Source organism: Procambarus clarkii, unplaced genomic scaffold (assembly GCF_040958095.1).
Source record: "Procambarus clarkii isolate CNS0578487 unplaced genomic scaffold, FALCON_Pclarkii_2.0 HiC_scaffold_353, whole genome shotgun sequence".
Classification (NCBI taxonomy): Eukaryota; Metazoa; Arthropoda; class Malacostraca; order Decapoda; family Cambaridae; genus Procambarus; species Procambarus clarkii.
The window spans coordinates 7,501-23,785 of record NW_027189386.1 but is presented as its reverse complement, the minus strand read 5'-3'; positions in this window follow the sequence as shown (position 1 = coordinate 23,785).

The following is a 16,285-nucleotide window of genomic DNA, read 5'->3' as shown; positions in this document are numbered from 1 at the left end:
ACTTTAGAACAGGAATTCGTACAACTGGTTAGAAATGTTAAAAAAGAGATAAGGAAAGCAAAAAGAAACTATGAAGTTCGCATAGCAGGGCAAGCAAAGACAAATCCTAAAGGGTTTTTTCAGTTATATCGTACTAAGACTAGGGAAAGGATAGGTCCATTAAAAACTGAGACAGGTCAAATAACAGATAGTGATGAAGAGATGAGTAGTATTTTTAATAAATATTTTGTATCTGTATTTGCTAAAGAGGAACTTAACAATATGCCTTCAGCCGAACAAGTCTATGTGGGTGGGGACGAGGACAGGTTGACGAGTTTAACAGTTACCAGGGAGGATGTTCTTAAACAAATAGTAAAACTCAAACCAAACAAATCCCCAGGGCCGGATGAAGTGTTTGCCAGGGTGCTTAAAGAATGCAAAGAGGAGCTTTGTGACCCACTGTCAACCATATTTAATAAATCAATAGAGTCAGGCAGAGTGCCAGAGTTTTGGAAAGTTGCTAATGTGATACCAGTTTTTAAGAAAGGAGATAGATCACTTGCGTCTAACTATCGACCAATTAGCCTAACGTCTATTGTGGGAAAGTTACTCGAATCTATAATAGCAAATAAAATTCGTCTTCATCTTGAAAAACATAATTTAATAATTGAGTCGCAACATGGTTTTATAAATGGCCGTTCATGTTTAACAAATTTGTTATCTTTTTATTCTAGCATTGTTGAGGCAGTTGATAGTGGTAAGGATTGCGATGTTGTATACCTTGACTTTAGCAAAGCTTTTGATACAGTGCCACATGAAAGACTGATTAAAAAGATAGAGTCTCATGGTATTGGGGGTGCTATATTAAGCTGGATTAGGGCATGGCTATACCAAAGGAAACAGAGAGTTAGTATAAATGGAATCAAGTCAGAGTGGGAAAATGTTGTAAGTGGAGTGCCTCACGGCTCTGTCCTGGGACCTCTGTTGTTTATAATATATATAAATGATTTAGATTCAGGTTTGAGTAGCAACATTTGCAAATTTGCCGATGATACGAAAATCGGTAGGGAAATTAATTCGGAGGAGGACTCACTATCACTTCAAGTTGATCTAGATAGGGTTTTGAAATGGTCAAAGGATTGGCAGATGCAGTTTAATGCTGATAAATGTAAAGTTCTGAGGTTAGGTAATGATGATAGAGTTACAAGATACGAGCTAGATGGTGTTGTGATTGCGAAGTCGGATTGCGAAAGGGATCTGGGAGTTATGATTAGTAAGAATTTAAAACAAAAAGATCAATGCATAAATGTTCGTAATAAGGCAAATCGGACACTTGGATTTATTAATCGCAGCGTTAGTAACAAGACACCTGGTGTGGTTCTCAAGCTATATCTTGCTCTAGTTAGGCCCCATTTAGATTATGCAGTTCAGTTTTGGTCGCCATATTATAGAATGGATATAAATTCACTTGAACGTGTCCAGCGTAGGATGACTAAGTTAATTCCCCAAATTAGAAATCTTTCATATGAAGAAAGATTAACAAAGCTTAAGTTGCATTCACTGGAAAGGCGAAGAGTTAGGGGTGACATGATAGAGGTTTACAAGTGGATGAATGGACATAACCGGGGGGATATTAATAGGGTATTAAAAGTATCAACACAGGACAGAACACGAAACAATGGGTATAAATTGGATAAGTTTAGATTTAGGAAAGACTTGGGTAAATACTGGTTCAGTAACAGGGTTGTTGATTTGTGGAACCAATTGCCGCGTAACATTGTGGAGGTGGGGTCCCTCGATTGTTTCAAGCACGGGTTGGACAAGTATATGAGTGGGATTGGGTGGTTATAGAATAGGAGCTGCCTCGTATGGGCCAATAGGCCTTCTGCAGTTACCTTTGTTCTTATGTTCTTATGTTCTTACATTCTCTAGAAAGGCAAAGAAATAGAGGTGACATTATAGAGCCGTGAATGAATGGACATGATAAAAAGGGAATATTAATAGACTATTAAAATTATCAACACTAGAGAGAACATGAAACAATGGACATAAATTGGAATAAGTTTTAGATTTAGGAAAAAGACCTGGGTAAATACTGGTTCTGTATCAGGGTTTGAACTCATTTCTTATGTTATTATCATGTAATCTTAGCTATAAAATGATCTTAGACAATGGGGAACAGTATGGTAATACCTTATTGAGAAAAACGAGCTTATAATCGTTAACGCCATTGCACATTAGGCTTGACAGAAGGCAGCATTTTAATCCCCTTTGCTATAAATATTGAAAATGGGAATAAATACACTATAACAGAAAACGGTCTTATTAAGGGAAGATGAAGACGGGGTGACTGGCTAGCTGATGACGTCATTGACCATTAAGAACATAAGAACAAAGGCAACTGCAGAAGGCCTATTGGCCCATACGAGGCAGCTCTTATTTATAACCACCCAATCCCACTCATATACATGTCCAACCCATGCTTGAAACAATCGAGGGACCCCACCTCCACAATGTTACACGGCAATTGGTTCCACAAATCAACAACCCTGTTACTGAACCAGTATTTACCCAAGTCTTTCCTAAATCTAAACTTATCCAATTTATACCCATTGTTTCGTGTTCTGTCTTGTGTTGATACTTTTAATACCCTATTAATATCCCCTTTGTTATGTCCATTCATCCACTTGTAAACCTCTATCATGTCACCCCTAACTCTTCGCCTTTCCAGTCAATGCAACTTAAGCTTTGTTAATCTTTCTTCATATGAAAGATTTCTAATTTGGGGAATTAACTTAGTCATCCTACGCTGGACACGTTCAAGTGAATTTATATCCATTCTATAATATGGCGACGAAAACTGAACTGCAAAATCTAAATGGGGCCTAACTAGAGCAAGATATAGCTTGAGAACCACACCAGGTGTTTTATTACTAACGTTGCGATTAATAAATCCAAGTGTCCGATTTGCCTTATTACGAATATTTATGCATTGATCCTTTTGTTTTAAATTCTTACTAATCATAACTCCCAGATCCCTTTCGCAATCCGACTTCGCAATCTCAACACCATCTAGCTCGTATCTTGTAACTCTATCATCATTACCTAACCTCAGAACTTTACATTTATCAGCATTAAACTGCATCTGCCAATCCTTTGACCATTTCAAAACCCTATCTAGATCAACTTGAAGTGATAGTTGAGTCCTCCTCCGAATTAATTTCCCTTCCGATTTTCGTATCATCGGCAAATGTTGCTACTCAAACCTGAATCTAAATCATTTATATATATTATAAAACAGAGGAACTCTGTCCTGGAACAGAGGTCCCAGGACAGAGTCTTGAGGCACTCCACTTACAACATTTTCCCACTCTGACTTGACTCCATTTATACTAACTCTCTGTTTCCTTTGGTATAGCCATGCCCTAATCCAGTTTAATATAGCACCCCCAATACCATGAGCCTCTATCTTTTTAATCAGTCTTTCATGTGGCACTGTATCAAAAGCTTTGCTAAAGTCAAGGTACACAACATCACAATCCTTACCACTATCAACTGCCTCAACTATGCTAGAATAAAAAGATAACAAATTTGTTAAACATGAACGGCCATTTATAAAACCATGTTGCGACTCAATTATTAATTTATGTTTTTCAAGATGAAGACGAATATTATTTGCTATTATGGATTCGAGTAACTTACCCACAATAGACGTTAGGCTAATTGGTCGATAGTTAGACGCAAGTGATCTATCTCCTTTCTTAAAAACTGGTATCACATTAGCAACTTTCCAAAACTCTGGCAATCTGCCTGACTCTATTGATTTATTAAATATGGTTGACAGTGGGTCACAAAGCTACTCTTTGCATTCTTTAAGCACCCTGGCAAACACTTCATCCGGCCCTGGGGATTTGTTTGGTTTGGGTTTTACTATTTGTTTAAGAACATCCTCCCTGGTAACTGCTAAACTCGTCAACCTGTCCTCGTCCCCACCCACATAGACTTGTTCGGCTGAAGGCATATTGTTAAGTTCCTCTTTAGTAAATACAGATACAAAATATTTATTAAAAATACTACTCATCTCTTCATCACTATCTGTTATTTGACCTGTCTCAGTTTTTAATGGACCTATCCGTTCCCTAGTCTTAGTACGATATAACTGAAAAAACCCTTTAGGATTTGTCTTTGCTTGCCCTGCTATGCGAACTTCATAGTTTCTTTTTGCTTTCCTTATCTCTTTTTTAACATTTCTAACCAGTTGTACGAATTCCTGTTCTAAAGTGACCTCCCCATTTTTAATTCTTTTGTACCAAGCTTTCTTTTTACCTATAAGGTTCTTCAAATTCTTTGTTATCCACTTTGGGTCATTAGTATTCGATCTATTCAATTTGTATGGTATACTACGTTCCTGTGCTTTGTTTAGAATATTCTTAAATATGTTATATATTGAATTCACATCGAAATCCCCATTTTCGTCACCTATTGCTGGGTTCATGTCTCGCTCCAAGACCGGCCCCCACCCCATACCCAAGACTTTCCAATCAATTTGACCCAAAGAATTTCTTAGGCTATTAAAATCAGCTTTTCGAAAATCTGGCACTTTAACAGAATTTTCTCCTACAGGTCTATTCCATTCTATGCTAAATCTGATTACTTTGTGATCACTGTTCCCTAGCTCACTCCCTATTTCGATGTCATTAATTTGTGTTTCCCTGTTAGTTAACACTAAATCTAAAATATTATTTTCCCGTGTTGGTTCCTTAATGTGTTGCGTAAGAAAGCAATCGTCAATTAATTCTAGAAAATCTTCTGCTTCACTATTCCCTGTTTTGTTCAACCAGTTTATTCCACTAAAATTAAAGTCACCCATGACGTAAATACTGTTAGATCTAGATGCCCTAGATATTTCATCCCATAGATGCTTTACTTCCATTCTGTCTAAATTTGGTGGCCTATATATAACTCCTATTATAATGTTATTTGCTTTTTCGTATAATTCTATCCAAATAGTTTCTGAGTGTGGCTCAGTTTTGATTCCCTCTTTGAGACTACATTTCAAATTGTCCCTAACATATATGGCTACTCCCCCTCCTCGTCTAATATATCTATCTGTGTGAAATAGTTTAAATCCATTTATTTGATATTCAGCTAATAGTTCTCTATTTTCTACATTCATCCACGTTTCGGTAAGTGCAATAATATCTATTTTTTCTGTGTAGACAAGAGCATTTAATTCGTTAATTTTATTTCTTAGACTTCTACTGTTAGTGTAATATACCCTAAGTGAATTGTTATTTTGAGGCCCTTCTCTTTCCCTGATCATTTTGCCAATTCCTTTCTCCCACAAACACATACTTTTATTATCTCCTTCCTCCAAATCAATTCCCATACCTCTATCTACTAACAGTTTAAATCCAAACAAACACCTGTAACCACTTCTTCCAACGAGTTCGCAACATCAACAACCCCAGCTCTCGATAGATGCACCCCATCACGAGCATACATTTCATTTCTTCCATAGAAGTGTTCCCAGTTGTCTATGAAAGATATTGCATTTGATTTGCAATATCTTTCCAGCCGGCAATTGATACCAAGTGCCCTTGACATCCATTCATTTCCCACTCCCTTTCTTGGAAGAATGCCACATATGATCGGGATTCTTCCCTTGCTCCTAACTAATTCAATGGCTGTCCTGAATCTCTGTATTAGTTCCTCACTCCTAACTCGTCCAACATCATTACCCCCTGCACTAATACAAATAATGGGTTTGTTCCCATTTCCTGTCATAATATCATTCATGTTTCCAACAATATCACCAATTCCAGCTCCCGGGTAGCAAACCCTTAATCTGTTCCCCCTATCTCTGGCACAAAACGTTCTGTCTAAATACCTCACCTGGGAATCTCCCACAACCAAAATTCGCTTCGATTCTCCCTTTTCCTTTCGAGCAGTTTGAGGGACCTGCGCTTTAATGCTCCTCGTTACTTTGTCTTTGCCACCTCATTGAACAACAGGTTCAACACAGCACTCGTCCTCTAATACGTCAAATGCATTAAAAGTCCTTAGGTGTAGGCTATTAGTTGTCGGTTTTGCCAAGGTCTTCTTAAGACCCCTGTCTTTCACAACTTGCCAAGACGAGGACTTCTTAATACTAGTCCCGTCAGTCCTTCTTAATGAGGTCCCGTCAACATTGGCCTCCTCCTTCGTTTCCTCCCGAAGTCCCAGCTGTCGCACCTCCTCCCGCAGGGAATCCATCTCTGCTCTCAGAGCACCAACCATACTCACCAAATCCCTCACTAAAGCGATGCCTGTGCTTAGACAACCCAGGGGTAACCAAAATCATGTATGACTACAAGGGACCTTTTAATCCCCTTGAGCGAAATTTCATGGACTACAAGGCAATCACCCAGTGGGGTAACGAAAAAACATGAGGCCAAGTAGGGGCCGTCGGATAAATGTCAATGACTTCGACACAACTTAGAAAACGGACACAGACGGGGAGTGAAAATCTCACCGGGGCAACGAAAAAACATGAGGCAAAGTAGGGGCCGTCGGATAAATGTCAATGACTTCGACACAACTTAGAAAACGGACACAGAAGGGGAGTGAAAATCTCACCGGGGCAACGAAAAAACATGAGGCCAAGTAGGGGCCGTCGGAAAAAGCAAAACGGCCCCTACTTGGCCTCATTTATACTACTCACGTCAACAACGGGATGGAATGTGAAGGGGTGACGGTAGGAGACCAACTCCATCGTCACCCGGCGTTAAACCCAAAACAACTACAGCAGACAACGACTGTCAAGTGGAAGGCAGTACAGGGGCTATGCTGACCCAAACCAACACTGCTGCAATCCTCCCAACAGCCATGTTAACTCTGCCTCAGGGGAAAAGGTAACTACTAGTCAAAAGGCTGTTTTATGAGGGTTCCCAGAAAACCTTTGTCACACAGAGGCAGCAGAACAAATGGAATTCAAACCAGTGATGCAGGTCACCCTGAATATACTTGGGTTTTTATCCAACAGTGGACGTAAACCCTACAACGTAGTCAAACCCTACATTCCCTTGGGTGGTTACCTCAGACCTGTATTCTCTATAGTCGTGGACACAATCCCATCTGACCTACATGTACCAGGTCTAGGGATCACAATTAAACATTTTAAACAGCAGTGAGTCAAATTAGCTGTGCCATAAAACAAATCTGACCGTATCAAAGATATAGGAGTGCTAATTGGGTCAGATTATTATAAATTCATCTCTGGCAAACACCAATTGCACGGGATGACCGTACTGAACTCTGCAGGTGGAAAGTCCCATTGTGTGAAGAGAACTAGAATGGTGGAGATGTGATTATAAACTAGTGGAGAAAGGGGGAACTCCTCCCATTGTGTGAAGAGAACTAGAATGGCGGAGATGTGATTATAAACTAGTGGAGATATTGACTCCTATACGTTTCACCTTTTTTAAGCCGGGTCTTTCCCTCTACCCCCGTCCACTCCCACAGCAGTACACAGGTGCACATAGTTACACAGCAGTACACAGGTGCACATAGTTACACAGCAGTACACAGGTGCACATAGTTACACAGCAGTACGCAGGTGCACATAGTTACCCAGCAGTACACAGGTGCACATATTTACACAGCAGTACACAGGTGCACATAGTTACACAGCAGTACACAGGTGCACACAGTTACAAAAGCAGTGTGTAAACAAGAGGCTGGGATGATATATTTGGAGGACAGTGTGAAGCCCAGACTGTTACTGGGTCTCAGCCAGCAAGGGAGGCGCCACGCTGCCAGATGCATCAGTGTAAACATTGCCCCATTATCCCATTGGAGTGTTTAAGGCACTCAACAACGGGTCGTTAGCAGTGTCTCCTATGACCAACTGCTCATACCTTTCCATGCATGTAATATTCTTTTGTCTTAGTGTCGAGAATGGCTGATCTTAATTACCTCAGGGAATGTTATTGATGAACAATCGTCAAGGGACTTACCAATATTAGACATATATGTGCAAGTTAGTGTACCCATTTATAGTTGTCCATTATGTGGAGTGTTTGACCATATGTTGATTTATTGGTAACTATTTTTGGCCAGGAAGTGAAGGTTATGTGGTGAAGATATTGAGCTCATAGGGACATTAGTTGTATGTACAGTTTTCGCTAGGAGGTGAAGGTTATCTGGTGAAGACATTGAACACATTAGATATATGTACAGTTTTGACCAAAGGTTCACCTCAGTTACAGAGGAGACAGTCACGATGTGGGGTTTTCTATTTTGCTTTCCCGACTGCAATGCGTACGTCGCCAATGTACATGTGGCAGACGCTTCACGAAGCTGTCGGAATCAGCAGTGAAAATACGAGAGCAACCGTACAGGGCCTGGGAGCAAGGTTGAGTTAGAGTCCTTGAGGGTCTCTTCTCAGACTAGCCTCACCTGGTCCTGCTCCACGTTGGTCGTTGGAATCTCCTCAATGCTTGAAACACTTTAAGGGACTCCTAGGGTCCTCATCACATTTATAGTTTAGAGAATAATAGGCAACTCGATGTCGAAGATACTTGTAGCTGAAGGCTTGAGTAAATAGTTGGCAGTATTCAGAAGTGGTTCAACGGAAACACCGCATAAAGCTTAACAGTAGTTTATTTACTAACTTAACCAATAATACAAAGGGTGCTTGATTTACTTTAGATTGGCGTCAGAAAGGCTATGGTTATATTAGCGAGGCTCTTGACGTCTGGCTAATCGACTCGTATCCACTCGTGGAGAAACACCTAACTTAACACAGTTGACAGCCAATCATTAACACGGCAACCTAACTGCCGGTGTGCAAAGGGATCACAGGAGTTCCAACCGGATACTCGGGTAATGATGATGCGCAATAAATCACACTAGCACTGTCAATGGGACAGGCAATAACACGCACAATAATAAAATCACACAATAACTAAATGTGTGGTGTATGTGAAGCTCACATTCACAGATGAGTGAAATGTTGTGATACCACACAGATAAACACGCATACACCGTCGGGTGTCTAGGTCTCCACCTATACGTGTGTCAGGTATAATAAGGTGAGAACTGTGGTTGATCCCTCAGATCAACACAGACAGACACACTAATACAATAACATGATCTTGTACTTACAGGTAGGCTACCTCTCTTATTCACTCACTCACTCGGGCACATTTATGCAAGAACTCGTAGGTGGTCTGACGGCTGGTTTCGCTCGTTCTGACGTGAGACCATTGGCGACAGGCTTTCCCACAAACCGTACTTGACACGGAGGGTACTCGCAGGAGGGCGAGCTGCATGTCTAACAGACACACGCACACACTTGATGGCACTGGCGGTGAGTAAGGGTGGTGACGTCACGTGGTACAGTGAGGCAGGGTGGCTGGCGGCTCGAGGCTAGCTACATGCTCTTGACAGTGGCGGCTGCAGGTTATATGGTACCATACGGTACACTGTGGTAAAATCACACAGATTACTTAGGCAGTGGCACTCCTTAGTTCACTCTAGGTCACTCACAACGATCTCAATTTGTCACCAGGGGTTACCTGATACCAGTCTGTTTCGCTCTGGTGATTTGTCATATATATATATATATATATATATATATATATATATATATATATATATATATATATATATATATATATATATATATATATATATATATATATATATATATATTATTTTCGTGATATACACACACATTATATATATATATATATATATATATATATATATATATATATATATATATATATATATATATATATATATATATATATATATATATATATATATATATATATATATATATATATATATATATAATATATAATATATATACTAGCAGTACCCGGCCACATGTTGCTGTGGCTCAGTAACGCATGTGCGTTGCTGAGCCACAGCAACCTTCCGTGTCCCCCACTCCTCCCCACCATTCTCTCGTCACCCATCTCCTCGGCCTCCCAACCATTCCCCACTCCACCATCCCCTCTTCCTTCCCACCATGCCCCACTCCCCAGTCCCTTTGTCCTCTCCACCATTCTCCATCCCCTCGTCCCCACCATCCCAAACTCCCCCGTCCCCCTCGTCCTTCCCCACCATTACCCCCTCCCTTGTCCCCTCATCCTCCCCACCAACTTTCACTTCCGTCCCCTCGTCATCTCCACCATTCCCCACTCCCTCATCTGATGCCTTCCCAAATGGTCTGAGGTTCCCATCAGAAAATTGGGAACATCAAGTGATCTGATGTTTGGAGGGTTTAAATACCCTAAAATTACCATCTCTTTTAAGGGTCTAAGTTTGGTGCAGTGAGTAGTGAAATATGTGACTACGACCGCGCGCACCAGCTGCCCCAGGTGGCACTCTTGAGTGCCACCCGACAGGTGCCGCGCGCGTCGTCGTCACATGGGGTTTTGGGGGAATTTCCCGGAAGTTTTGGCGTGTTTCGGACGCGTGTGAGCGTCCGATGTTTGGGTATGTGGTCATGAAAGAGGGGAGGTCATGTTTGCGTGGGTGTCTAGTCACAGGGGTTTGGGAATTTCCCGGAAGTTTGGCGCGTGTGAGCAGGTGCGGCCCCCCACCCCGCGCGCGGGTCTAGTCCTTGGGGGTTAAGGTACGTGGTCAGGAAAGATAGGAGTTCATGTTGTAGGAGAGTATGTGTGCTATGTGGTAGAGTAGGAAAAATACAAGGATAAGAGTGGAATATGAGGAAGGAGTAAATGAATATGTATGTGTGTTTGTCATAGACTTAATCCTGAGTGAGGATAATATTAGTTTGATGATCGTGATTAGAGGATGAGAGGGGAACCAGCATATTGGATATGTTGTTTGGGGAGAGGTGAGGGGGGGAGGGAGAGGAGAACCCACATACCTGAGAGGAAGGCCGGGGAGGTCCATTAGCTTCCCCTCTACAGGAAGTCGCACGTGTTGAGGGGTGAGAGAGCTAGAGGGCACTCTCCTGCGGAAGTGGGGGCCATTTTGTCTAAAAGGTTTTCGTTGTCTTCAGAGTGTCGATGTTCGTCCCACAACGACTCCCCATACACTGTGGATTCCGGTAAGGAGGCGCGAGGTACTTACTCCTGCCGACAGACACACCTGTCAGCCATCAATCACTCCCACCCCTCATCCCCACCCGCTCCCATACCGGGCAACCATTACCAGTGCGTTTCGCTACGGTTTGCGACTCTCTATCTCTCTGTCTCTGTCTCTCTCTCTATCTCTCTCTCTATCTCTCTCTGTCTCTGTCTCTGTCTCTGTCTCTGTCTCTGTCTCTGTCTCTGTCTCTGTCTCTGTCTCTCTCTCTCTCTCTCTCTCTCTCTCTCTCTCTCTCTCTCTCTCTCTCTCTCTCTCTCTCTCTCTCTCTCTCTCTCTCTCTCTCTCTCTCTCTCTCTCTCTCTCTCTCTCTCTCTCCAGATCATTTAATAGTTGGGGAAAGTAACATCATTTTCCTTTCTCCTGCTGCCGCTGTTCACATATCTTTCTCCATTTCACTTAGACTGACAACGCATCAGAGGATGATCACCATGTCAATTTTCAAGCCCGCCTTCACTCTCACCCTTACATCCTTGTAAGGTAACACGACCAATATGCTAACTTCGTTCTTTACCCAATATCATTAATGTAACGTGGAGAATATACCAACTTCGTTCGTTCTTTGCCCAAATAACATTTTAAGAGTAACGATCTGTCTCTCTGTCTCTGTCTCTGTCTCTCTCTCTCTCTCTCTCTCTCTCTCTCTCTCTCTCTCTCTCTCTCTCTCTCTCTCTCTCTCTCTCTCTCTCTCTCTCTCTCTCTCTCTCTCTCTCTCTCTCTCTCTCTCTCTCTCTCTCTCTCTCTCTCTCTCTCTCTCTCTCTCTCTCTCTCTCTCTCTCTCTCTTTCTCACTCTCTCTGTCTGTCTCTGTCTCGCTCTGTCTCTCGCTGTCTCTCTCTGTCTCTCTCTCTATGTCTCTCTCTCTCTCTGTCTCTGTGCCTCTCTCTGTCTCTCTCTCTCTCTCTCTCTCTCTGTCTCTCTCTCTCTCTCTCTCTCTCTCTCTCTCTCTCTCTCTCTCTCTCTCTCTCTCTCTCTCTCTCTCTCTCTCTCTCTCTCTCTCTCTCTCTCTCTCTCTCTCTCTGTCTCTCTCTCTCTCTGTCTCTCTCTCTCTCTCTATCTCTCACTCTGTCTCTGTCTCTGTCTCTCTCCCTCTCTAAAGTCCACCACACGACACTTCACTTAGTAAACTCAGTCAAAGTCAGTAGGTTAGCGTTTACTAAAAGAGAGAAACATTTCACATCGTCACGGAGACGCGATCTCTACCTACAAATTGTTCTTGTTAACTGTGATCAATGAAGACATCAATGAAGACTTCTCTAAGACATCAATGTTGTTCTCTAAATCATAAAGTTAATCTCTAAGACATCAATGTTGTTCTCTAAATCATAAAAGTTAATATCTAAGGCACCTTCGTCTACTAGAGAAACTTTCCAATCCATCTTCGTTGATCAAAGTTATTCTCAGAATCATCAAAGAGATCTCTAATTCACTTTCGTTCACCAAAAGTTGTTCTCTAAGACACATTCGTTCATCAAAGAAACTCTCCGTCCATCATGTTATTCTTCAAGTCATCTTCAGTCATAAAATTTCTCTCCAAAATGTAACTAGTTCAGCTTTTCATACCAAACCCGCGCTTCTGTTAAATATATTTTCTTAGCCACTTTACCCTAAAACTGTTCTCAGAACTACACTGTCCAAATCCTACGTAACCTATCCTCTCCACCCAATGTTACTTAGTTAGCGCAACGTTCCTAAACCTGACTTTACCTATCCTAACTTACCTTACCTTTACCTATCGTACCTAACTTAACCTGCATAACATAACTTTACCTATCCTAACAGGACTTACCTTACATTACTTATCTTACTTAACTTAACCTACACAACCTAACTTACATAACTTATCTTACTTATCCTAAAGTAACCTAACTTGCTTTACCTAACTTAATCTACATTCCCAAACTGCTGTATCCTAACTTATCTAGTCCAAACCAGCCATGATCTAACTTACATAATTATTCCTGCTTGTCTTTGTGTTTCGTCAATCATTGTCTCATATTCATTTACTCATTTCAAGGGTTAATTTCTCAAATGGACATTTTTGCATTTCAAGTGTTATTTGTTCAAGATTGAGTGTTTAACCATTTCAAAGGATTTTTGGTATATATGGGAATTTACTCGTTTCAAGGGCAAATTTCTCAGGGCAAATTTCTCAAATGGTCATTTTTGCAGATCAAGGGTTATTTGTTAAAGTTCATCAAGTTGCTCATAAGTTGTATTTATTTTGTTTGTTATTATTTATTTATTCGTATTCCCCAACCTTTTAACCTAACCTTTCAGATGTAGTTTATGGTGTTTTTGACAGATTTGTTGAATATATTATCCTTTTCCTAACCTTTCAGATGTAGTTTTGTTTCTCCTTTGTATATTTTTACCCAAACCCACCATCCCACTTAACCTTCTTTCTCAAATTCAAGTCTAGTGCTCCCATGCTCTTCCTCCCCCCTCTCTCTTACTCTTTTCTCCTCGTTTCATGCTCTCACTCACTTGCATCTTTCCTTCTTTACTTTGTTTTCACATATAAGTTCATTCTTTATCTTAGTAATAATAAAAATTACAATAGTAAAGAATCAGATCTAGTAAGAAAAACAAGAGAGCAAGTGAGTGAGAGCATGAAACGAGGAGAAAAGAGTAAGAGAGAGGGGAGAGGAAGAGCATGGGAGCACTAGACTTGAATTTGAGAAAGAAGGTTAAGTGGGATGGTGGGTTTGGGTAAAAATATACAAAGGAGAAACAAAACTACATCTGAAAGGTTAGGAAAAGGATAATATATTCAACAAATCTGTCAAAAACACCATAAACTACATCTGAAAGGTTAGGTTAAAAGGTTGGGGAATACGAATAAATAAATAATAACAAACATAATAAATACAACTTATGAGCAACTTGATGAACTTTAACAAATAACCCTTGATCTGCAAAAATGACCATTTGAGAAATTTGCCCTGAGAAATTTGCCCTTGAAACGAGTAAATTCCCATATATACCAAAAATCCTTTGAAATGGTTAAACACTCAATCTTGAACAAATAACACTTGAAATGCAAAAATGTCCATTTGAGAAATTAACCCTTGAAATGAGTAAATGAATATGAGACAATGATTGACGAAACACAAAGACAAGCAGGAATAATTATGTAAGTTAGATCATGGCTGGTTTGGACTAGATAAGTTAGGATACAGCAGTTTGGGAATGTAGATTAAGTTAGGTAAAGCAAGTTAGGTTACTTTAGGATAAGTAAGATAAGTTATGTAAGTTAGGTTGTGTAGGTTAAGTTAAGTAAGATAAGTAATGTAAGGTAAGTCCTGTTAGGATAGGTAAAGTTATGTTATGCAGGTTAAGTTAGGTACGATAGGTAAAGGTAAGGTAAGTTAGGATAGGTAAAGTCAGGTTTAGGAACGTTGCGCTAACTAAGTAACATTGGGTGGAGAGGATAGGTTACGTAGGATTTGGACAGTGTAGTTCTGAGAACAGTTTTAGGGTAAAGTGGCTAAGAAAATATATTTAACAGAAGCGCGGGTTTGGTATGAAAAGCTGAACTAGTTACATTTTGGAGAGAAATTTTATGACTGAAGATGACTTGAAGAATAACATGATGGACGGAGAGTTTCTTTGATGAACGAATGTGTCTTAGAGAACAACTTTTGGTGAACGAAAGTGAATTAGAGATCTCTTTGATGATTCTGAGAATAACTTTGATCAACGAAGATGGATTGGAAAGTTTCTCTAGTAGACGAAGGTGCCTTAGAGATTAACTTTTATGATTTAGAGAACAACATTGATGTCTTAGAGATTAACTTTATGATTTAGAGAACAACATTGATGTCTTAGAGAACAACATTGATGTCTTAGAGATCAACTTTGATGAACAAAGATGTCTTAGAAAGCTTCTCTGATGAACGAAAAGTTACTTAGAGAATAACTTTGATGACTGTATTTAACTTTTTGATGGCTCTGAGGTTGGGTTTGATGAACGAGGATGTCTCGGAAGGCTTCTTTGAATAACGAAGGTGAGTCTGAGAATAACTTTTGATGACTGAGAATGACTTTGTTGTCTTAGAGAATAACTTTGAGAGCTTAGAGAATGTCTTTGATGAACGGAAGGGTACTTAGAGAATAACATATCTCGACTGAGAATAACTTTTGATAGCTCTTAGAGAATAACTTTAGTTGTCTCTGAGAATAACTTTTATGAACGAAGATGTCTGAGATTGAGTTTGACGTCTCTTGGAATAACTTTGTGGACATGAGAATATCTTTGGATAACTGAGATTAACTTCGATGTCTTTGAAACAACTTTGATGAACGAGAGTGAGTTAGAGATTACCTTTGTTAACTCTGAGATCAACTTTGATGAACAAAAGTGAGTTAGAGATTACATTTGATGACTCTAAGATGAACTTAGATGTCTCTGAGACAAACTTTTATAACATAGAAAAATAACTTTAATGACCAAAAGTGAGTTAGAGAATACCTTTGATGACTCCGAGAATAACTTTGATGAACAAAGATGTTTTGGAAAGTTTCTCTGAAGAACGAAGGTGACTCCGAGCATAACTTTGCTGTTTCTGAGAAAATCAGTGAGGACTTTGAGAATGACTTCTGAGAACATGAGTAGTATTTTGTTAACTCAGAGAATAACTTTGGTGCCTCTGAGAAAATCGGTGATGACTTTGAGAATGACTTCTGAGAACAACAAGAGTAACTTTGATGTCTTTGAGTAAGTCCTTGATGTCTCGAAGAGTGTCTTTGACTATATTTCTTACTTAACGACATATAATTTAGTTAGGAACAATGATGAATATGACTATTTTAGCAAAGTGAAAGGCTACTTTAGTTAAGAACAGTGATGGAAAGAGGTTATACATGTCTATTTCAGATGAGAGAAGTGACATTTCAGTTAAGAAATGACAGGGAAACATGATGAAGTAGCTATTTTTATTTGACTGATGAATACTTGTAGTTTAGGAAAAGACAAACATGATGAGGGAGACTATTTTGTGCTCCCCAAAGTATAATGTCCGTTAAGAACAGCGATGAAAGATATCTTTGGTTATTTTTCTTACTTGCCAAAACATAATTTTAGTTAGGAACAATGATGATGAATATGACTTTTTCTGTTGATTGATGGATAATTTTAGTTATGAAATGACAATGAAACATGAAGAACATGGATATTTTTCTGATGACTAGGGAAT